This window comes from Lissotriton vulgaris, chromosome 2_1 (assembly GCF_964263255.1).
Source record: "Lissotriton vulgaris chromosome 2_1, aLisVul1.2, whole genome shotgun sequence".
NCBI lineage: Eukaryota > Metazoa > Chordata > Amphibia > Caudata > Salamandridae > Lissotriton > Lissotriton vulgaris.
Genome location: NC_141687.1, coordinates 1,621,887,286 through 1,621,910,119, shown reverse-complemented (window position 1 = coordinate 1,621,910,119; position 22,834 = coordinate 1,621,887,286).

Here is a 22,834-nt window from a genome sequence, read left to right as displayed (position 1 = left end):
GCGGCAGACCCTGATGCAGAGGTCTAGCCCGGGACCAGGGTTCAATTCCCCGCCTCGGCGGGTCTTGGGCTCAAAATTCCACTGACCTGATAATTCTCGCCTCGGTGCCTATTCCAATCATGGAGTTCCACTCTGCAACTCTGGGCAATAGCTTGCTTAATCTCCACAACGGCCCCCACACGCTAAGGATGCCTGGCCTCCACCTTGGGGGTGCCCAGGAGTGGACGCCTCACAGGGAAAGCCAGGATGGGTTCCACAGCGGTATTCGTACAAGCGCCTTGAGACCCTTGCGGGTGAGTAGTGCGCTATACAAGTATCAATTTACATTTACATTTACAAGATCACAGAGTTAGTGGCACCTCAAGGGCTGAGCAGGTGTGCAGCCTGCGATGATGCCTGGTGCACTGGTATGTCCTCTGCCATGGTGAAATCAAGATCCAGAATTAAATGTGAGAACTGGTGGCCTGCGGAGTGGGGCTGCATGATGTGGAGGGTGCCAATGTCGTGGGCCCTGGTCTAGGGGCTTGCATGGGCACGTGGTTGGCCCTCATTTTGACATGCCGGTGGCGGAAGGTTAGCAGTGAGGCCTGGGTGCGCAGGGGTGGGCATGCACCGCTAGGCGATGCGAGGTGCTGGGGTACAGCTGCCTGGGTGCGAGAGGTGGGCATGCACTACTGGGCAGCCGGGGGGGCTGGGGTGCAGCTGCCATGTGCACAGGGGCGGACAGGTTATGATGTTGTGTGCAATTGTATGTACTTTGCCATTCATGCATGTGGACTCTGTTTCAGATGAGGAATCTGTTTCAGATGTGGCACCTGTTGAACTGCACTACATACCGGCACGTGGTTGGAGACAGACCGGTGTCAACAGGTGAGCAGTGAGGCTTGATTGCACAGTGTCGGCACTCTCTCTCCCTGTCCATCTCTTCTGTTATCTGTGTCTCTCTCTCCCCTCTGTCCGTCTTTCTCTCCCCTCTGTCCGTCTTTCTCTCTCCACCTCTCTGTCCGTCTTTCTCTCTCTCTCCCCCCTCTGTCTGTATTTCCCTCTCCCCCTTTCTGTCTGTCTTTCTATCTCTCCCCCTCTCTGTCCGTCGATCTCTCTCTCCCCCTCTGTCCGTCTTTCTCGCTCTATCTTTCTGTCCGTCTTTCTCTCTCTCTCCCCCTCTCTGTCCGTCTTTCTCTCTCCCACTCTCTGTCTGTCTTTCTCTCTCTCCCTCTCTCTGTCCGTCTTTCTCTCTCTCACCCTCTCCGTCCATCTTTCTCTTTCTCTCCCTCTCTTTCTCTCTCTGTATCTCTCTCTCTCTCTCCTTCGCTCTCTCTCTGTCCTTTGATGAGCGCAAGTCACACCTTCTCATCTGTATTTTTGTCTTACAGGCTGTGACCTACAAATTGTCCCGAGGAGAGCCGCCATGTGTCTACATTTCTGTTCTGTGTTTATTTGAATACATTTTCGATTGTTAATTCGAAGGTGATTGTGTGATGCTCATTTTTGTGACGTCACATGCATGTCACCAAATGTGATTGTGCGACATCAGGCAGATTATTTGGTACATGTTTCATGTAGTTGATGTGGCATGTCTTTGCCCGGGGGTGGGGTGGTGCCCGGGGCAGGGGGGGTCCTGGGGGTGGTGGAGTTGGATGTTGTGCCCCTGTTGGTGCTCCCAGCTGCATGATCGTTGCCTCCATGTCATCAGTTGCCCTTCAGTTGTGGGTCTGGGCTGGGCTCCCTTTTCTGGTGCAGGCTGTCGTCTGACTTTATACCAGGTCAGAGCAGGTGTTAGTTTTCTGCTGCTAATGTGCCTTATCGCCTGTTTTGGGCTCTTTTCGCCGATCTAAATGGTCGTTGAGAATGTTGCGGAGGGGTGTTGTTGCAGTTTTTTGCATGGGAATGCCTACTCTGCATCTCATTAGCAATAGTTGCGGGGTCATCTGTGGTGATGTTTTTTGCGGGTGCTTTCGCAGGTTTACTGGTGATATGGGCTGTTTGCACCAGCTTGTGAATAGGGCGATACATTTATAGCAACTTTGGCTGCTATAAAGTGCCTCTAACGCGGTGATAGTTGCTTGAGAATATGCCCCATAGAAAAAACAAAATAATTAATCATTCACCCCGTGTCGCCAGCCTAAAACTAGGTATTCCCTGGTCTTCTTTTTTGATGCTGCCCCCGTTTTGTAAATATTGGGTAGCGTCACAAAGCAATGAGTGTTGCGGCGGTACACCCACTGCAACACCTATTGCATGCCCCTTTGACGCTATGTGAAGCCTGAAAAATTGCCTTATTTACAAAGCGGCGTTGAGCCATGTTAAGTGGCTCAAAGCAGCTTCGTAAATAAGGAGAAGGGGAGATATTGCCACCATAACATCACTAAAAATGACAATCTGGTGGCAATATCCCCTTGTAGATATGCCCCAAAAACTCTTTGAGCAGGGGTAAGCAAGCACTGCATTTTCATATGCACCTCTTACTCGTTTATGCGATATCCATCGACATCCACCAATCAATTTGCATCTACCATTTCCAGAAAACTAACATGGTCCTAGTATTCAGTGATAAGTCTATTGAGTCCTAAATTATTGCCCTGAACACGCTTTGCACTGTCTTCTCCGGTGTAAAGGTAATAATAGTAACAACCTGATTCTATTTTGTGCTTCATTTCTAAGAACTGTGAATAACAGTTTTTCCTACTACCTTATTTTATGGTGCTCAATGAAAGTTTATGTTGTATTGCATTTCTCACCATTAAACAGCTTTTGTGAACACTGAACTCAATTTAACATTAGAACAGCCTTCTCTGTAGAGACTCTGTAAACTACTTGCACACATCACACCTTTCTAAAAAAAAGCTTGGACAGACTTATAACTATTTAACGCAACAGAGAAAGACAACTTGTTGCACTGCATGAAAGGGAGAGGGCAGGAATTTGCCGTATTTACCAACAAAAGAAGCATTCCTAAACTCTGTCTGCACTAGCGCACAATCTGCTGCCTAGCACCAATGCAGGCACCCATTTGCCATGGTGCACAAAAGCAATCCTCAGAGGCATTTTCTTCTTTTTAGGTGTGTTGGAAAATGCCCTATTACTTACCAGTAATCTTCATTACACCTGGACCCATTGTCCGCGTCCCATTCCTAACAAAGTGGAGATGATCATCTCCATGACAGCATTCTGCATGAACTACCAAGCCGCCAACCGGAAGGCCCGCCATCCAGGAGGGAGTGGCATAAGAAATGGGACAAGGACAGCAGGACCAGGAGTAATGAATACCAGTAAGTAATGGATACCGGTAAGTAATAGGGTATTATTTCCCTGTCCCTCTGGTCCCTCTGGTCCTCTTCCCATTCCTAACAAAGTGGAGAATACCAAAGTAAACAACTCGGCCTTCCGAACTCCCACCAACAGCAGGGACACTACACCAAAAGCAACACCTCAAAAGAAGCAAATGTGAGAACCACAAGAAGAAACACAGAACCTGAAATCCCCCAAACAAACAGGGCCAAAACCCCAAAACAAGCAGGGGACATCTAGGAAAAGCCCAAAACAAGGAGCCAAACCAAGGAGCTGACACCCAAACGGGAGAAACCAACACTAGGAACCCCCTAACCAACCACCAAGGAGGAGACCCCAACAAAAAAGGACCAGAGACTGGCCCTACTAGAACGGGCAGCAAGCAGGCCACCACATTGAAGGCCCAGAACAACCCGACATAGCTAGGAACCAGGGCCACACCAGGAGGGACACAAGACCCCCAGGCAAGCACAGAAAGGAAGCCAAGCACCAGAGCCAAGCCGCAAGGCAACCCCCAGAGGAGCCGAGACAACCAGCCCTCCCCCCCAGAACAACCACCAGAAAAGGGGGCCCAGAAGAAGCGGAAGCACCCACAGGACACAAAAAAGCCAGGAAGGGCACCCAACAAGAGAGAAGACAGTCAATGACCATAACACCACCCGGCGTCCGGAACCCAGCAGCAGAAACGACAGAGAATGACCCCCGGCAGACAAGGGAAGTACGCCACACACCGCAGAAAGAACTCACAACAAACTCACCAAAAAGCAGAGAGGACGGAAGGAGAGACCGAATAGGCCCCAACCAAAGCAGGAGCAAAGGAACGACACGAGAAACCACAGGACCAACCCCAACATACCTGGGGAAGCCCCCAGCAGATCAGCACAGACAGAAGAGGACGGTGCCCGACGAAAGAAACAAGGCACTGACCCAGAGAACCAACCAAGGGCAAGCCCAAACCATGCTAACCAGGAAGGGAGGACGCAATGCACACAAGCAACCTCCTCGCAGCACTGGCAACAGAGCGCCCCAAGGAACCAAACACAGAAATAGACAGAGGCGGACCAGGCCACGGGGCAGGAACGTCCAGCAGCCAACACAAGTGCAGACACCGGACAGCAGCAGAAAGGCCCCTAAACCCGGAGAAGAAACCGGGGGACAGGCCAACAGGCCAGGACCTAGGCAACTGCCCTGGAAGCAGGGGTCACCGGGACACAAACCCAGTAGCCTGTCCAATGAAGGCAAGGGGAGGCCAGAAGTGTAAACCCCCCAAAAAACGAGGCCAATAATAAGACCCTGCCCAAGGAAAACAAGGAACGGACCCCAGCAGACCTGGAACCAGCCCAGGCGTGCCAAGCTGCCCACACCCACAAGCGAATGCCAAGGCCCAGCCTGCACCAGAGAGGCACATAGAAGAGCCCAGAGGAAAAGAACAGAAGGCAGGCCCGGGCCCCAGCAAGCAACACCATGCATCAGACCACTGGCCACCAAGAGACCAAAAGACCCACACCCAAACAAAGTGTTGCACCCGCAGAAAGGGTGGGTGGGGAGCCGCACGCCCATCCCCATGACCAACACCAATGCATCCCTTGGGAGCCTGCTAGGGGGAAGCCCACCCTCCAGGGTGTGAGTGCTTGCAGAGGGCACAGGTGTAGTCGCACAGGCACCAGCGGACCCAGCTATCTCCCTGAAAAGGAGAGACGGGCCAAAGTGACCAGTGAAAGAAAAAGTGGACAAGGACACAGGCAGAAACCCAAAGGGGACCCCCAAGGGACAAAGGGCCACACGTCCGGAGCCAGACACAACCCAGCAGGAGAGGCACTACCAACAACCCCCGCGATGACAAACGAGGGGCCAAACACAGGGACAGCAAGGCCAAGATCGACAAGGCCACAGACCCAGAACGAGCCCCCACACCAGAGCACCAAAGGAACCCAAGGGAAAAGTGATAGGACCAAACCAAACCTTTGGCACCCCACAAAGCGGGCCAAAGGCAACAAGGCACACTAGGGACAACCCAAACAAAAAAACTGTTGTGAAGCCACGGCCCCAGGGCAGTGGCAAGGCCAGGTCAGAGAAAAATACACTGCACTGGGCCACCAAGCAGGAGCGGAAGGGAAAGCCGCAACACGGCACACACCCCAGGGCAGGCAAACACCAGACCAAACCAGCCACCCACCAACACTCCCAAAAGAGAAATAGAAGCAACAGGGGAGAAACCAAGGAGCCGTGGGTGCCAATGCCAAGGAAAAACCACAACACACAGCCCCCACCGGCGGCATAGGAACCGACAGCAGAGGGACAGAGGACCCACAAAAGTGGCCCAAACCCACGAAGGGAACCCAAGAGGGGAGAAGGAAACCGCAACACAGCACCCAACCCCAACCAGCCAGCCCAGGTGCAAACCACCACCCAGTGCCAGGCAATAGACAAATACAAGGCAGACCAGGGGCACAGGCCAATCAGCCCTGAAATCAACCAGCCACCCACGAAGAGCCGCGGGAGACCAGCGAGCGGCAGCAGAAGGACAGTGTACTAGCCAACCCCAGCACTAAGGGCCATGTCAGGCCAGAGAGAGTGCACAACGCCAACAAACTCCAGGCAAGTCCAAGGACCCGACTCCAGACGTGAACAAGCTACAGAACCCCCAGGGAGGAATGCAGTGCCAGGCAACCAGAAGAAAAAACACACTCTATCAACCGGGATGCCATGGACCCCAAAGGACAGGGCCAGAGAGCCAGAACATGAGACAAAACACTATGCAGTACTCACCCCTGGGGCAGATAGACAGCAGAACACGCTACCTGCCCCCACCAGCCAGCTCAGAAACTGACAACCAGTGCAGCGCTGGGCAGAAGTCCAACCCAAACACCCCCTGAAAGAGAGAGAGAAAACAGAGATCCAATCAACGACCAGGCAACAGGGTGTCGGGGACGCAAAAGGCCAACAGCCTACAACACCAGGGAACACCCAGGGAGACACCCCTCCAGGAACGAACCAGGTCCGACCTCACTCACAATCAAAGCAGACTAGACCAGGCAAAAACAGGGAGGCAAGGGCGCAGGAAGGCCAGCCAACAATGACAGGCACCTCCAGGGGGACACCCAGGGACAGCAACAACTTGACCCCCCTATTGAAGAACTTTTAGTCTACAACATCAAGCATACCCAGGCAGTCACCCATCCAGATACTAACCAGGCCCGACCCTGCTTAACTACTGCGAACAGATAAGATCAGGTGCATTCAGGTTGGTATGGCCGCAGGCCAGAACACAAGAAAACAAGCATTTTCAATGCAATAGGTCTCGCATTAGCGAGAGTTTCAGCTATTGGCATTGTGTGAAAGGCAATGCCTTTTATTTATGTATTGTTTTTAAAACAGATAAATAAAAGGCATTGCCATTTGCAATGCCAATAGCTCAGACTCTTGTAAATGCGAGACCTATTGCATTGCAAATGCTTGTTTAGGACTTGTGACCTGGACAAGGGGAAGTGCTTTATTAACTTCTGGGATGTCTTTAAGGACTGCTTACACAATTGGACGTCACAGGGTCTAGCGTGGCCAATGTCTCCCAAATGTTCGTGAAACGTTGTCGTGAACGGATAGCAGCAATTCCGCTTCGCCTCGGGTTCTTCTGACACCGCCGCAGCAGTGCTGTCCTCAGGAGCTCCATGGGTGGGGACTATTTGCCCCCGTAAATGACCGTGCAGTGGTGCAATGTTTCTCCGTTTACTTCCCTGACTGATTTAGTGCTTGCTCTTTTCCACACTTGCCATGGCGTGTTTTTCTCACATTAGGAGCCAGAGGAACAAGCGATTCCTCATTAAAAACAAAAGAAACACTTAACTTTTCTTTTAAGTAGGAAAGAAGCCAAGGGACTTAAGCTGAGAGTAAGAGAACAAAACATACTGAGACTTTGCCCCCAATAGCACGCTCCATTTCAAGCCTGCTTGCTTCCACGTGGTAATAATATAGATTATAGGCAGTACACCCGCAGAGGGCTGCAAGGCCCTCTAAGTTCTTGATGAGCCAACAGTAGGTCATTTGCAACCAGACCTCCTGCACGGTCTGGGAGGCACAATCTAAAACAGTCAGCTGTTATTATTTTTAATGTTACAATATTTATTTCAAGCATATACTGGATAGGTCAGGTTTTCTCTTTTTCTGGCACTTGCTTGCATTAAAAATTAACCATTGAGGCAGATGGCCAAGCCCAGTTAGATTGGGATTGCCAATGCTTGTTTGAGGAGCTATGCTTCCTCTTTAGAAAGGATCCATAGGCGGCTTTGCACCAGAAATGTGGAACTAATGCAAGGAAAGATGACGTAAAAGACATTTAAACGTGTTTCCTTCATTTTTGGGGTTATTGATAAATTGGCTGCAAACGCATCTTTCAAATTATATTCACGACAATGGACAGCAGGGAATATTTTATCAGCGTGGTCATGTAAAAGACTCTTCTATTTGCCTTTCAAATTATTTAACTGCATGGAAATGTCGGGTTTTAATTGATTAGCATAAAAGAAAGCAACAATTACGAAAAAACATGCATAAATGGAAAATATAAAAACCACAAGTCCCATAATGCCTCGGGTGAAATGACTCCCTCAACGGGGGCTGAGCACTTTTAAATGCCATTTTGTGTGGTTCTTTTCGTGCCGTTCCTATGGTATCTGTTCTTGTACCCACTGTTGTCGCAGGCAATGCCCAGGCATATGCCATCTCTTTTGATTCTGCCGAGCCTCTGCCTCTCCTCTCTCTCGCCCACCAGACAGTGGGCCCCCCTCAACAAACTTGCCAAGAGCCGCCGAGCCCACCGTGGAGCAGCACTGAGCAGGTAGGGTGGAAGGGAGATAATGATCTGGCGTTTGATCAGCATGAACGCCAGGGCAACATATTTGTGTAAGGATGTATCCCCTTTGGCCCTAGGGCGCATACCCAAAAGGCAGGATTCATGCGTGCACAGGATCACTCTGTCAACCAGCGCTGAAGTGATCTCCACAATCTCCGACCAGGTCCATTCCAGCTGCGGGCACTCTCATACCATATGGAGAAAGCCCGCACATGGCAATCCACATCAAAGGCGCGCTGACGAGGCACCGGGTAACATTTGTACAATATTTCATGGTGTGAGGTATGCCTGGTGTAAATAATTAAACTGCTTGAAACAAAAGCACAGATTGCAGAATACCCCTTAAACCTGCTGTAGGACTCAATCCCATTGTTTTTCTGTCAGAAGCGCTTGTTATTCATGCCCCAGCACTCGTCCACCGGAATGTACGTCTGGCGATATTGAGTCAGTAAAACAGCGTAGAGGGCCGTTATGAGTCTGCATGCACCCGTGATTTAAAGTCGCATGTAGTGTAAGAGCTGTAGGCAGCTCAGCAGGTCCCCGCCACCAATGTGTGGCTATCTCCAGATATATCACATTGTACGTCAGAAAATTACCCACTGGATGGCTATGAGTGTCCGTAAGCTTCTGAAAGGATAACAAGCATTGGCCGCGCAGCAGTAAAGCTGCGCGGCTGTGAAAGTGGCAGGCTGGCAGCAGGGGGAGGGGGCATGGGCGATTTCCTTTCGGGAGCGTGCGACCATATGGCGCCACCATCTCCCAAAAGGAAATCGCCAAGATGTGCATGCGTTGCATTGCAAGCAATGCAAGGCGCGCACTTCTTTACTGAAAAAGCTCTGCCGATGGCATTAGGTCCCCTCCTATGTAACGCATGCGCGTTGCGTAGGACGAGACCTAAAAAGGTGAAATGACTGCAGGCAGAATCAGGATGGGAAAAAGAAACCGCTATGTGGTACTCCCCACCGGGGCAGGGAGACAGCACCAGACACCGACTGCCCCCACCAGCCAGCCCTGGTGCCCCCCAGCAAACCAGTGCCAGGCAGAATGGAAAAGACTTCAGCATCCAGCACTCCCAGGCAAGCAGAGCCAGGCCCGCCCCCACTCCACAACGTAGAGCTGCAGGGGCTCAAGGGAAGAAAAGGACACCAGCAGGATCCCATCAGCTATCTAGGAAGGCCAGGGGCACCACAAAGGCTGGCCCTGGGACACTCCATAGCAGCCACAGCAGCGCATCTTCTAGACTGGCCAAGCCACAAGACACGCCCTCCAACCTGGAACAGACCGGGAGGAACAACGCCCCAGACGCAAAGGGCCAGCCTCCAACCAACGCGGCTCCCGGCAAGCCCGGCAGGCCAGGAGACGGCACAACAGGACGTCGAGGACAGCCCAGCAGCCCAACGAAGACATACAAAGAAGACAGCAAACAGGTAGGAACCAGCAAAATCCATGTCCCATTCTTTCGGAATAGAACAGGTGGAATGCTGGGTTGTTATAGCATATGTACTCCCAGTGGGAGGGGCTGGGGTTAGGTGTCCCAGCTTTCTCCCGTACTTCTTTTTCTGGTGCGCAGATGATCATCTCCACTTTGTGAGGAATGGGATGAGGACAGCAGGGGCCGGGAGGTAATGCAGCACTCTTAGAAAGAAGAAACAATGAGGAGGCATAAACATATTCCTCCCCTGGGAAGACGTATCATTTTGGCCCATTACCAGGTTTACCAGTAATGGTAAATCAGGGGATGCACCAAAATCCATGGGTGGGTGCATAGGAACACCCACACCCCACCCATAGAACGCATTCCCAGGGAAGAATAACGCAAGGCTGCGAATTGGGCTGCCTTGCATTACTCCAGATTTACCAAGCAACTCAGGGCCGTGGCAACTTTCACTTCAGTATTGGGTTGCCCTTGTGACACCATGGGTGATGGAAGGGCAATGCAATGCAATGATACACATGCCCCCTTGTGTTTACATCTCAGGCTTCCTGGCTGTTTTGGCAGCAGGATTTAGGTGACTCAGGTAAGCATGTGATGAGACCCTCATTGGGTGTCTCAAAATGGCCGGGCCCAGTGCTTAATTTGAGCTAGTTGCAAGCACCAGCACTTGATCATCAACACAGGTGCTTTTCATGAGCACCAGTTAAGGACACTTACATTTGTGGTAGGTACAATCAAATTAAGTGATTTGTCCCGAAGCACAGGATGTTGAGCTGACACATAGACTTGAAGCTGGTTCCCCAGCACCAAAGTCAGCAGCTCTGGTTTTTATGCCCACATTGTCCCCCCACTTTCATGCTTACTAGTTGGTTCTGTTTCAGGTGGCGCTAACAGGAGAAATTGTCTGGTGCAAGCTGCACCCTGATGAGAGCGGCTGCACTTATTGTTTCACAAATTAACCACTGGTGGGTTTCTAGCAATTGCCCACTTTGCCCAAGACTTAAAATATAGCCTTTTCAGGCAAAGCTGGAACAAACTGCATTGCATTCTTTTTGCATTTATATAGCATTTATTACCCCTTATAAGGGGATGGAGCTCTTTAACACCAGCCACCATGTTGCTCCGAAATCCAAAATGTGTGGTTAATCCAGTGATTAATGGGATTAGCCTTGAGCTTTTGCGAAAACTATTCGGTGCGTTTCCTCCAGTGTCGTGGTGGTGGTTTGCTTTAAATGAATAGGATTTAAGTGTGATCAATAGTGCGGAAGGGTATGAGTTTATGCAGACAGGTGATGGGATTAACACTTGAGAAAGAGGTGTGACTTTCAAAGGAGAGGTTGTGATTTTTGTAAAGTTTGGAATGAAATGAGGGCAACTGGAAGAATTACAATAATAAAGAGTTGGGCAAGCGTGCAGGTAACCCAAAGTAGTCTGTGCTCAGAAAGAGAAGGCTTGCAGAGGTTGGGAAGTAAAAGAAGATGACTGTAAGAAAGAGAGAGTAGACTTTTCCATGCAGGATATCGTTAATACCAAGGCGGTTTTTTGAGATATCACTCAATCTGAACAAAAAAACTGTAGAAATAAATAAAATATTACAAATGCTGTGTAGACAACATAAAGCAAACCTTGCTTTTGACAGCCGTGTAGGCTGTGTAGTGAGAAAAAAATATTTGAAGAGCAACAGCTCTTTCTGTGTTACAACAGAGCCATCTAGTGGCCATTGAAATAATCAGCTGCATCTGTACAATAATGTACTCGTTCTTCACGGTTATAAAATATCCAATCATTTCTAGGGGGCATATGTACACTGCACAGATGTTTTTCCAGGGGCAGAACTTGAAATTTGTAAAATCACAGACTTCCTGTGACGGAAAAAAGGCAAGTTGCGCTACACTGCGAGTTGGAAATGGCGTTTCGGCTCGTAATATACACGCTACCGATACCTGTGATTCGAAAGGAGGAAGAGGCATGAAACTGATGTATCAGTCCTCTTTCTCAATCACACTTCAAAATATTAATAGTTTGCGACTGCAGTTGCATTCAGAAACCATTGATTGGATTCTGGTACCCGAAAGGGAGTGGAAGCCATATACAAAATGAAAGCTGTCCCTATGGAACAGTTTTTTCTTTGTGTCTGTGAGTGCTTGAGAATTGGAGGAAAGGAGCTGTGTGCTCCCCCCAAAGCTGTTTACCGAACTTTAACATAGCTTTCGATCTATCGTATTACTATTCAAAAATAAGAATAACATTGCTCATTTACACAAAACACATCACACAATCAAATGTCTCCTCTGAGTGCTTAAACAAAAGGTGGTATTGTCACCCAGCTCAATGGTACTCACTTTGTCGACTAGGGCTATGCTAAATGTTTTTTCGTTGCAAACCCTCTGATTCTCTAAATCTGATGGTTTGCAACCAGTGTAAAGCTTTTTCTAATGTATTAAACCCATTTAGCGATTCAGTAAACGTTTTTCAAATTGCTAAATGGGTTTAGAAATGTTTTCAATTACTGTTTGTAAGTAGGTTGTTTTGGGTGTCCCTTCTGAATAGCGATTCCGACTCGAATGTATAAATGGTTTGTGACCATAATTCCAGTCGTAAACTGTTATTGTCTCCCAAGTTGCAGTGGTAACTGGTTCACAAAGGTGAGGGAGTACCTCAGGCTAACCCAATGGAATATCATCTGTTACCCCGCAAGCTAAAACCATGTGTGGCTTAACAACGCAGTCAATACCACAACTGTGTAATCACCATGAGTTCCATTACAAAGCAAGTCATTATAACGACTTGCTTTAGGGAAGCACTGGACTTTGGGCTAGTTTAAATTACTATTCCAGCTCTAGTCAGTGTATCAATACGGAAGGTGTCAGACTTACAATTCAATACCAGTCCAACATCACATTTCCTAAAGCAAGTCATTGTAATGAGTTGCATTGTAATGGAACTCGTGATAACGTTACAGTCGTGGTGCTGAATGCGTTGTATAGGCACTTCATTGTAATTGCTGCGTTGTAATAGATGTTTCCCAACCCAATGTATTGTAAGATGTTACAAGCATAGGTTTCTAATGAGACAGAATTCAGCTTCGGGTGACAAGTATTCAGGACGAGGAACAGGTGAATTTGAGAACATTTCCACATCCATAACAAAGTTTTATAATTGACTGCTAGTAGTGGAGAGACCAAGCATGATTCCATCCTCATCAGACATGCTCCTGCAAAAATGAAGACAGGTGAAGTTTTTTCAAGGACAGTAAGGGCTCCATTAGGATGACGGGCGGACAAAGTCCGCACGCCACCCTATCGGTATTCTGGACCGCCCGCCATAAGGGCAGGGGTCCCGTTGGGGGAATTAGGATGTGCCCACCACAGTGACGGGCACATCCTTAATTTTTAGCATTGTGGCGGGCGGTTCACTCTGCACTGCCCGCCACAATGCTAAAAATGCATTTTTGCATTTGCATATACAAAGCGGCAGGCACCGCGCGGTGCCTGCTGCTTTGTATATGCAAATGAAGGGGGGTACCATAGGTACCCCCCCTGTGCACCCCCACCTTGGCCTTCAGCATGGGGGCCCGCAGGGGCCCCCAATAGCAACGACCGCCTGCCTTTCCGTGGCGGGATCGCCGCCGCGGAAAGGCACCTATACGCAAGCATGCAAATATGGCTGGTGGTGTCTGATAGACACCGCCACCATATGAACCCTTTTCCGCTCCGGCCGCAAGGCGACCGGGGCGGAAAAGTGGCGGGCGGTGTTTGCCTCCGCTGCGGTCCCCCCCCCGCCATTGTAATGTGGCGGGGGAAAAGGGTGTTGGGCGGGCATTTCTGTCGGGCGGATCGCCACCGCCACCATGGCGCTGGCGATCCGCCCGACATCATAATGGAGCCCTAAGAGTCATGTTTATGGCAATGTCACGAAGTGCAGCACGTCACTTTGCTTCACTGCATGAAAGGGAAAGGGCAGGAATGCGCCATATTTAGAAAAAATACAGTGCATTCCTGCCTTTGGCCCTGCGTTGGCGCCCTTTTGGCTGCCTACCACTAATGCAGCATCCTTGCATCATGGTGCAAGGGTGCCTGTGTTGTAAGCAGGATTGTTTTTGTACAGGAAGTGGCACCTTCATGCAGGAGTACAATCCCCTGAGGCATTTTTCTCTTTCTATGTGTGCTGCAGAATGTAACACACATAGAAATAGGTCGTAACGAGAAGAAATAACAAGCATTGGAAATGCAATAGGTCTCGCAGTAGTAAAGTTTGAGCTATAGGTGTTATTTATTTTTTTGTTTTTTATTTATGTGTTGTTTTTTCTAAATAGCGAAATTAATAGCTTTCTTCTTTACAAAGCCAATAGTTATAATTTTTGTAAATGTGACACCTCTAGCATTTGTAAAGCAACATGTTTTGTATTAACGGGACTTATATGTGACTTATATGTATTGAAATAAAAAAAATCAATGGCTTTAAAAAAAATTAATAATTAATACGTAAATAAAATGGATTTTATTTTATATTGCCAATAGCTTAAAGTTTATAAAATATATTTAGTTTAGGATGCTGTGGTTGCGCTGAGTGAGGGTGAGTGAGGGTGAGGGTGAGTGAGGGTGAGGGTGAGTGAGGGGTTGAGGGTGAGTGAGGGTGAGGGGTTGAGGGTGAGTCAGGGTGGGTGAGGGGTTGAGGGTGAGTGAGGGTGGGTGAGGGTGAGTAAGGGTGAGTGAGGGTGAGTGAGGGTGAGTGAGGGTGAGTGAGGGTGAGTGAGGGTGAGTGATGGTGAGGGGTTGAGGGTGAGTGAGGGTGAGGGTGGGTGACGGTGAGTGAGGGTGAGGGGTTGAGGGTGAGTGAGGGTGAGGGGTTGAGGGTGAGTGAAGGTGAGGGGTTGAGGGTGAGTGAGGGTGAGGGTGAGTGAGGGTGAGGGATTGAGGGTGAGGGGTTGAGGGCGAGTGAGGGTGAGTGAGTGTGAGTGAGGGTGAGGGGTTGAGGGTGAGTGAGGGTGAGGGTGAGTGAGGATGAGGTGTTGAGGGTGGGTGAGGGTGAGTGAGGGTGAGGGTGAGTGAGGGTGAGGGTGAGTGAGGGTGAGGGTGAGTGTGAGTGAGGGTGAGTGAGGGTGAGGGTGAGTGAGGGTGAGGGGTTGAGGGTGAGTGAGGGTGAGGGTTTGAGGGTGAGTGAGGGTGAGGGGTTGAGGGTGGGTGAGGGTGAGTGAGGGTGAGGGGTTGAGGGTGAGTGAGGATGAGCGAGAGTGAGGGGTTGAGGGTGAGGGGTTGAGGGTGAGTGAGGGTGAGGGGTTGAGGGTGAGTGAGGGTGAGTGAGGGTGAGGGTGAGTGAGGGTGGGGGGTTGAGGGTGAGTGAGGGTGAGTGAGGGTGAGTGAGGGTGAGGGTGAGTGAGGGTGAGTGAGGGTGAGTGAGGGTGAGTGAGGGTGAGGGTGAGTGAGGGTGAGGGTGAGTGAGGGTGAGGGGTTGAGGGTGAGTGAGGGTGATTGTTTGATGGTGAGTGAGGGTGAGGGGTTGAGGGTGAGTGAGGGTGAGGGTGAGTGAGGGTGAGGGGTTGAGGGTGAGGGGTTGAGGGTGAGGGAGGGTGAGGGGTTGAGGGTGAGTGAGGGTGAGGGGTTGAAGGTGAGTGAGGGTGAGGGGTTGAGGGTGAGTGAGGGTGAGGGGTTGAGGGTGAGTGAGGGTGAGTGAGAGTGAGGGTGAGTGAGGGGTTGAGGGTGAGGGGTTGAGGGTGAGGGGTTGAGGGTGAGTGAGGGTGAGGGGTTGAGGGTGAGTGAGGGTGAGGGGTTGAGGGTGAGTGAGGGTGAGGGTGAGTGAGGGTGAGGGTGAGGGGTTGAGGGTGAGGGGTTGAGGGTGAGTGAGGGGTTGAGGGTGAGGGGTTGAGGGTGAGTGAGGGTGAGGGGTTGAGGGTGAGTGAGGGTGAGTGAGGGTGAGTGAGGGTGAGGGGTTGAGGGGGAGGGGTTGAGGGTGAGGGGTTGAGGGTGAGTGAGGGTGAGGGGTTGAGGGTGAGGGGTTGAGGGTGAGTGAGGGTGAGGGGTTGAGGGTGAGTGAGGGTGAGGGGTTGATGGTGAGTGAGGGTGAGGGGTTGAGGGTGAGTGAGGGTGAGGGGTTGAGGGTGAGTGAGGATGAGTGAGAGTGAGGGTGAGTGAGGGGTTGAGGGTGAGGGGTTGAGGGTGAGTGAGGGTGAGGTGTTGAGGGTGAGTGAGGGTGAGGGTGAGTGAGGGGTTGAGGGTGAGTGAGGGTGAGGGGTTGAGGGTGAGTGAGGGTGAGGGTGAGTGAGGGTGAGGGTGAGGGGTTGAGGGAGAGGGGTTGAGGGTGAGTGAGGGTGAGGGGTTGAGGGTGAGGGGTTGAGGGTGAGTGTGGGTGAGGGGTTGAGGGTGAGTGAGGGTGAGTGAGGGTGAGTGAGGGTGAGGGTGAGGTGTTGAGGGGGAGGGGTCGAGGGTGAGGGTGAGTGAGGGTGAGGGGTTGAGGGTGAGTGAGGGTGAGGGGTTGAGGGTGAGTGAGGGTGAGGGGTTGAGGGTGAGTGAGGGTGAGGGTGAGGGTGAGTGAGGGTGAGGGGTGGCCAACATCGCTATCCTCGTTAAACCAGTTGGCTCATCAGTGTTTGTCAACAGTGCGCCTTGTTGAGTAAGAAGAAAGAGATCGACGCCGGTTCGATAATGCCACAGCTCTGTGCTAACAAAAATGCGGAAAAAATAAGCATTTAAATCATTGGCAAATTCAGTAAGCAGAAAGAGATCCACGCCGGTTCGATAATGCCACAGCTCTGTGCTAACAAAAATGCGGAAAAAAGTAAGCATTTAAATCATTGGCAAATTCTACGGAAATTGATTGCAAATGGGAGCAGCTCTGCTTGCAAATCCTCCCTCCGTCGCCCAGGCTGCTGGACTGGAATTGCAGCAGCTAGAAGTGAGGAAGAAAAAAACAAGCAGCAGAGCACGGCGTCAGTGTTGGCATTGATGGGGGGTAGGGGGGAAGTGGGGATTTAAAAAAAAATGCGACACGCGGGCAGGGGAGGGGGCGGAGCGGGTAAAATAAACAAACAAGACGGAGGGAAGAGAGGGGAGGGGGGGAGGAGAAATGCGACACGGCGGGAAGGGGAGGGGGCGGAGCGGGTAAAATAAACAAACAAGACGGAGGGAAGAGAGGGGAGGGGGGAGGAGAAATGCGACACGGCGGGAAGGGGAGGGGGCGGAGCGGGTAAAACAAGACGGACGTGCACGCGCTTTTAAGCTCAATGCGCATGCGCATTGAGCTTAAAAGTCACGGGCACTGCAAGGAATCGCCACGATTCCTTGCAGTGGATAAAGAGTGGATAAGCCCCCATAGTCTCGCTTGCTCGATGCGCATGCGCATCGACAGGCGAGACCTAAAAAAGATTTCTCCTCGTTACGCCTCACCAGGGAAGGTGTAGCATTTTGGCACATTCCCAGGTTTACCGGCTCTGGTAAATCTGGGAATGCATCAAAATCATGGATGTTGAATGGGAACAACCATGCAACACCCATGGAACCCTCCACTGCAACGCAGCAATTTGTGCCGCGTCACGTTACTCAAGATTTATCAAGCCACTTAAGACCATGCGAGGTGCCCTTGCGTGCCTAGATAAATCGCATTTTGGTCTTGTGTCACTTTTGCACCAGATTATGTGGTGCAAACATAACACAATCCCATTCATAAATATGTCCCTAACCGGCCATCAGTGAAGTAGCACTCCCAAGGATTTAGAACAATACGACACAGTCAGGCATCAAGAATGGAAGAGGGTGAGGGTGAAACTGTGACCGCTTGTCCACAGGCCATGCTGCAAGTTAGGAAAACATGTCAAATCTGAATGTGGCAGGGAACTTGAGCTGGACAGGCAGCTCAGGACTGGTGCCAAGCATCAGTTAACCCGATGAGCCATGTAGGGGTAACAAGATCCCTGTGAAGAGAGATGAGGATGTAAGCCAAGACACATCTATTGTAGACATTCCTCATGGACCAAAAGTGGTGTCCTCACTAATGGCAGAATAGTATGCAATATGCACAGAGAGATGATCCCTCAATGAGCTGTGTCAGGCAACTTTGGCAAACCAATTCAAAGCCAACAAACAATGGGCCTGATTTATACTTTGAATGTCATTACCGCCGCCACCCTGACGGACTACAAATTTCGATATGACCATTGGCCTAGCAGTCATTTCTGTACACTGAAAGGATTGTCATCATTGTAAATAATTGGTGGACAGCCACCATCGAGTTTAATAGCCAATTACTTGATACGTGTTTCTTCTTTTTCAGGAACAAACTTCCAAAACAGAAATTTCTTTCTGACATAAAATGTGGTTTTATTTCGGACAGACAGGAAAAAGAGACATTATACCATCCACCCTAGATAGGGTGGGCATTGTTATGCCTTTTCTCTAACAGCCCCTATGAAGCTGATTTACAAGCTCCATTACAGATATATTAATTAATTATATTTATTGTGTCTAATGGATTTCTTTACACCCTATTCCACTGAGCAGTCGGAAAAGGGTATCTGCCAGCAGAACCAACTGGAGCTCAGTTCATCCATTTCTAAATGAGTAAGCTGAATCGAGAGTTTGGTGGGCTGGGTACTTTGTTTCACTTGTAATGGAGTACCCTGTATGTCTAAGTCTAAATTAAGCCCAAAGACACAATAAGTCCGGGCAACTGATGGGCAAGCTCCCGAAAACCCTGCAACAGGAATGGACAGAATGGAAGACATCCTTCAACTGGACCTCACCAGCAACCATCAGGAGAGACAGATGAGTTTGAGCGAGCCAAACGGGTGCAAAACGCTTGCACCAAATGCAACCCCTGCTGGAGACCAACAATGAGTTTTAACACAACCTTCAAGTACTCATACAGAAAATCACCCGACGATAAATTAGTTTGAGAGAAAACTTTACCACATTACAATGGTGTGATGGAACAGGTAATGATATAACTTAATGTGCCAATTCAGTTGGAATTTAAAAACATGATAAAGTCACCATTAGCAAAGGGTGAGGCACCTAAAAGACCAAATGGAACAAACCAATGAAAAAACAAAGAGGTGGTTCCTCTTCAATTGGATGCTAGGGGAGCATCATGTTGTTTTTCTTTAAGTGGTGGGAGATGGTGTGTTGATTCTGAGACCCAGGAATGCTCAGTCCCCCTTTCTGCAAACACTGCTGTCTATTCAAGGAATGATAGCAATTGAAGGGAGGGGAAAGGGATTCTAGTACGGAAGAGCATATGAGCCATGTGATGCCACACCAGCTCCTCCAGAAGTTGCTAAGAGCCTCATTTATGAGTTTTTGCCCTAGGGCAGCGCCGCAGGCCTTCCTGCGGCGCTGCCCTACTGCAAAAGAAAAAGGCAGGAATGCGCCATATCTGTCAGATACTGGAGTGGTGTGGCTCACTGGTTAGAGGTGGCAGACCCGGAAGCAGAGAACGGCCCGGGACCAGGGTTCAATTCCCGACGTGGCAGGGTTGTGGACCAGGGTCAGCGGACTCGATAATTCTCTCCTCGCTGCCTACTCTAACCAGGGATCACACTCGGCAACTCTGGGCATTAGCTTGCCTCATCTCTACAACGGCCCCCCACATTCGCCGGGGATGCCTGGTTTCACCTTGGAGATACCCAGTAGGGACCATCTCACAGGGATAGCCAGGACGGGTTCCCCAGCGGTCTACAGCGCCACGACGCCTCAGGGCAGCAGTGCGCTTTACAAGACCACATACATTACATTACATTACATTCCGGTCCTTCTCCTCTGTGCTGGAACACAATGGACTGCCGTGAGCCAACGCAGCCAATTTTTGCAAGGGTGACTACGTTGCGGGGATGATTATTTTTGGGCCAGAAGGAAAACCTTCCTGCACAAAAACAATCACAAGAGGCTTTTTCCTCTTTCTATGTGTGCTGCAGAATGAAGCACACATAGAAAAAGGAAAAAGGTGGAGAAATCTCTCCTTGTTGTGCCTTCTGTATGCCCCCCATGGGAGGCATAAGTTTTTGGCGCTGCATCAGAGTTACGATTGCTTGTAAATCTGGAGCATTGTCAAAAATCCATGAATGTTGCTGGGAATGTCACAGCAACACCTATTGCACGTCCCTTTAAAGCAGAAAGATGCGTTAGAGGGAACAAGATACCACACAGAGGGGCTTATTTACAAGCCTCTTGCACCAACAGTGTGTCACTTTTAACCCCTTCGCTGCGGCAGCTATTCTGCTGCAGCGCTAAGGGGGAGGCGGGGCCACGCGGCGGTCCCGTGCTCGTGACGGAACCGCTCCGTTACGGCCCGCGGGTGAGCTGTGCTTGTGACGGAACCGTTCCGTCACGGCCCCGCCCGCTCTTCCGAACGTCAGCGCAGGCGCGGAATTCGCGCTGCGCAGGCGCGGCGAGCGGGCCGTGCCGGAACCGTTCTGTCACCAGCACAGCCCACCCGAGACTCGTGACGGAACAGTTCTGTCACGAGCATGGGAGGGGTTAATGTAGGAAAATGTGAAGTGAAGTGAAGTGAGAACAAATTTATATAGCGCACTACCACTCCAGGGAGCATCTTGGCGCTTTGACTACCCGCCTGCCAGCAGATGAGTACAGCTGGACTGTCCTTAGCTAAAGTGACGCACCGGCGACGCAAGAGGCTTGCAAATAAGCCCTAGAGGGTTGTAGTGAGAAATAGCTTAAAACGTGATGCCAAGCAAGGTATGAGAAAGAAACTTCTAGTGCGGGGATGCATAATAACCACATAATGCCACGCAAACCCTCTGAGAGGTAGAGTGGGAAGTCAATCAGAGAGAACGTCATTTAACAACAATAGACTATACAGAGGTGTGCGTGCCAGCCACATATAAAAAAAACAAGCAAACAAATAAATACATACAAAAATAAATCTGTTCCTTGAAGACCTGTACCATAACACAGCGAGGCGCTCTTGATAAAAGCACACCAACTAGCTACTTTGGACAGAGTTAAGTACCACGGGACACGGAGACCGGGGGTCTGGGCTGGGCGGACACCACCGTGAAAGAAAACTCGATGAGGCAGGAGGTAGAATCAGCGTATGGGGTGTTTGCATTCTACTCAGGGGTGAATATGTACGTAATGGACGCGTAGTTTATTGTGAAGCTTCAAAGGTTACGAGCCGTATTTCGGCTAAGAAAAGGACAGCGGCATTATTCTCCCGGCCTCGCGCCTTCCAGCCAGGAAGTGTTTATGCTCTCAGCTTGCAATTCTCAGCTATAAATTGTTCCTCTATCATTTTCATTGACGCACCAATGTCAGTGATATATCTTATTGGCGTTCAATAAGCTCTCAAACCGTTGCCATGGTAACGTCCGCTCTCAATTTAGAGTTTCTGCCTTAAGTTTTCGTTTCATTGGCCAGGAACAAAAGGGCTGTTCTCTAACCCTGGTGCGCCGGAGTCTCCTCAACGCCCGGAGGTGCCTGCGCGGCGGGAAGGGGTGCGAACGAGGGAGGGTGGCCTTTGTGTGACACCCAGCGTAACCAGCCGGTTGGTTTCAACACATTCCCTAATTACCACTGCTACACTATCCAGCAAACAACAAAAAGGCATGTGAAGACGCACATTGGATTGGTGTCGTAGTAAAATATAAATATGGACAAGGCCAGAGAGCCGCCATCGGAACTTCGAGAACAGTCTTTCAAGTGTCTATAACCATCCGGGCTCTACAGACAAACAAACATCCGTAATGCTGGACATACAACCCCTCCAGTGACCATAGGTCTGTGTTTACCATGTGTGCCCACACATATGCCATCTTCTGACTACACTAAGTCACAGGTGTACTTGAGGAAGTACCACTGCGGATGATGAACTTCATTTATGAAGGCCTTCTGACAATTTTACGCCACAGTTGCGTCACTTTTCATGACACAGTGGCGGTGTAAACAATCGCCACATTGCACCATATTTACAAGGTGGCGTATCTAGGCAGATGCATCATCTTGTAAAGCCCTGTGCCACATAATACCTGCGTCAAATATAATGTATGCAGGGTGGGCGTTCCAACGTAAAAAAAGGGCTGTAGAAGTGTTGCAGTGAAATCTATGAGATTTCACTGCAAAGACTACAAGGGCGCCATTGTGTCAAACCCTTACGCCTGCCTCATGGCAGGCGTAAGGGTGACGCAGGGCCATAGGGACAGGCCTACCCCATGCATTGCTGGAGTACGATCATGCTTGCTACACAACTCCAGCAATGTGTGATTTTTGCTCCGACATATACATCAGGATTCCTGACATATATGTCATTCCTTGTGAAATGGAGTGCCGTACATTAAATACGGCGCATCCATGGTGTCGCAAAGAGGACAGAGTGAAAACTGTTGCCTCGCTGTTTTATCGCAGCAATGCAACTGTTTTCATAAATAAAGCCCCATGTGTCCCTGCTGTCAACCATGTAAAATAAATAGCCCGCAGAGGGAGACAGAAACTATAAGGCCTACAGAGTCACAACAGAGAGTCCATATCTTCCATCGTTATCTGGCCATCAATGAAAAGTCGGGTTTCAGAATGTGGTTAGACATATGCAAAAGAAACAATTGATAGATGGAATGCTGGACAATGCAAACATTCAGCCCCAGTCACAAGGATCTGGGTTAAATGCATCATTCTTTTGCTCACCACACCTCCCCAGTTTGGACACATTCATATGCAAATCAGTCTTGACCCTGTTCCTTGTGGGAACAGTTCAGCGCGAACTGCCAAGTTAGGTACTCCCTGGACCGGAAACAAGCCTCCTGGTACTGGTTTCAGGGCATCATCCTTCATCAGCCAGGCTAGATTGAATCCAGTGGTGTGGTGAGCACGGGACCCACGTCTGGGCATAAACCTCTCAATTAGAGCGACATATGCAAAATAAACAATTGATGGACGGAATGCTGGACAATGCAAACATTCACCCCCAGTTAAAAGGATCTGGGTTAAATTGACCATTCTTTTGCTCACCACGCCACCCCAATTTGGATACAGCCATATGAAAATCAGTCATGACCCTGTTCCTTGTGGGAACAGTCCAGCCCGAACTGCAAAGACAGGTCCTCCCTGAACCCGAAACAAGTATCCTGGGACCGGTTTCAGGGTATCGCCCTTCATCAGCCAGGCTAGCTTGAATCCAGTGGTGTAGTGAACATGGGACCCACATCTGGGCATACCCTTCCCACTTAGGTCGACATATGCACAAGAGACAATTGATGGACGGAATGCTGGACAATGCAAACATTCACCCCCAGTCACAAGGATCTGGGTTAAATCAATCAT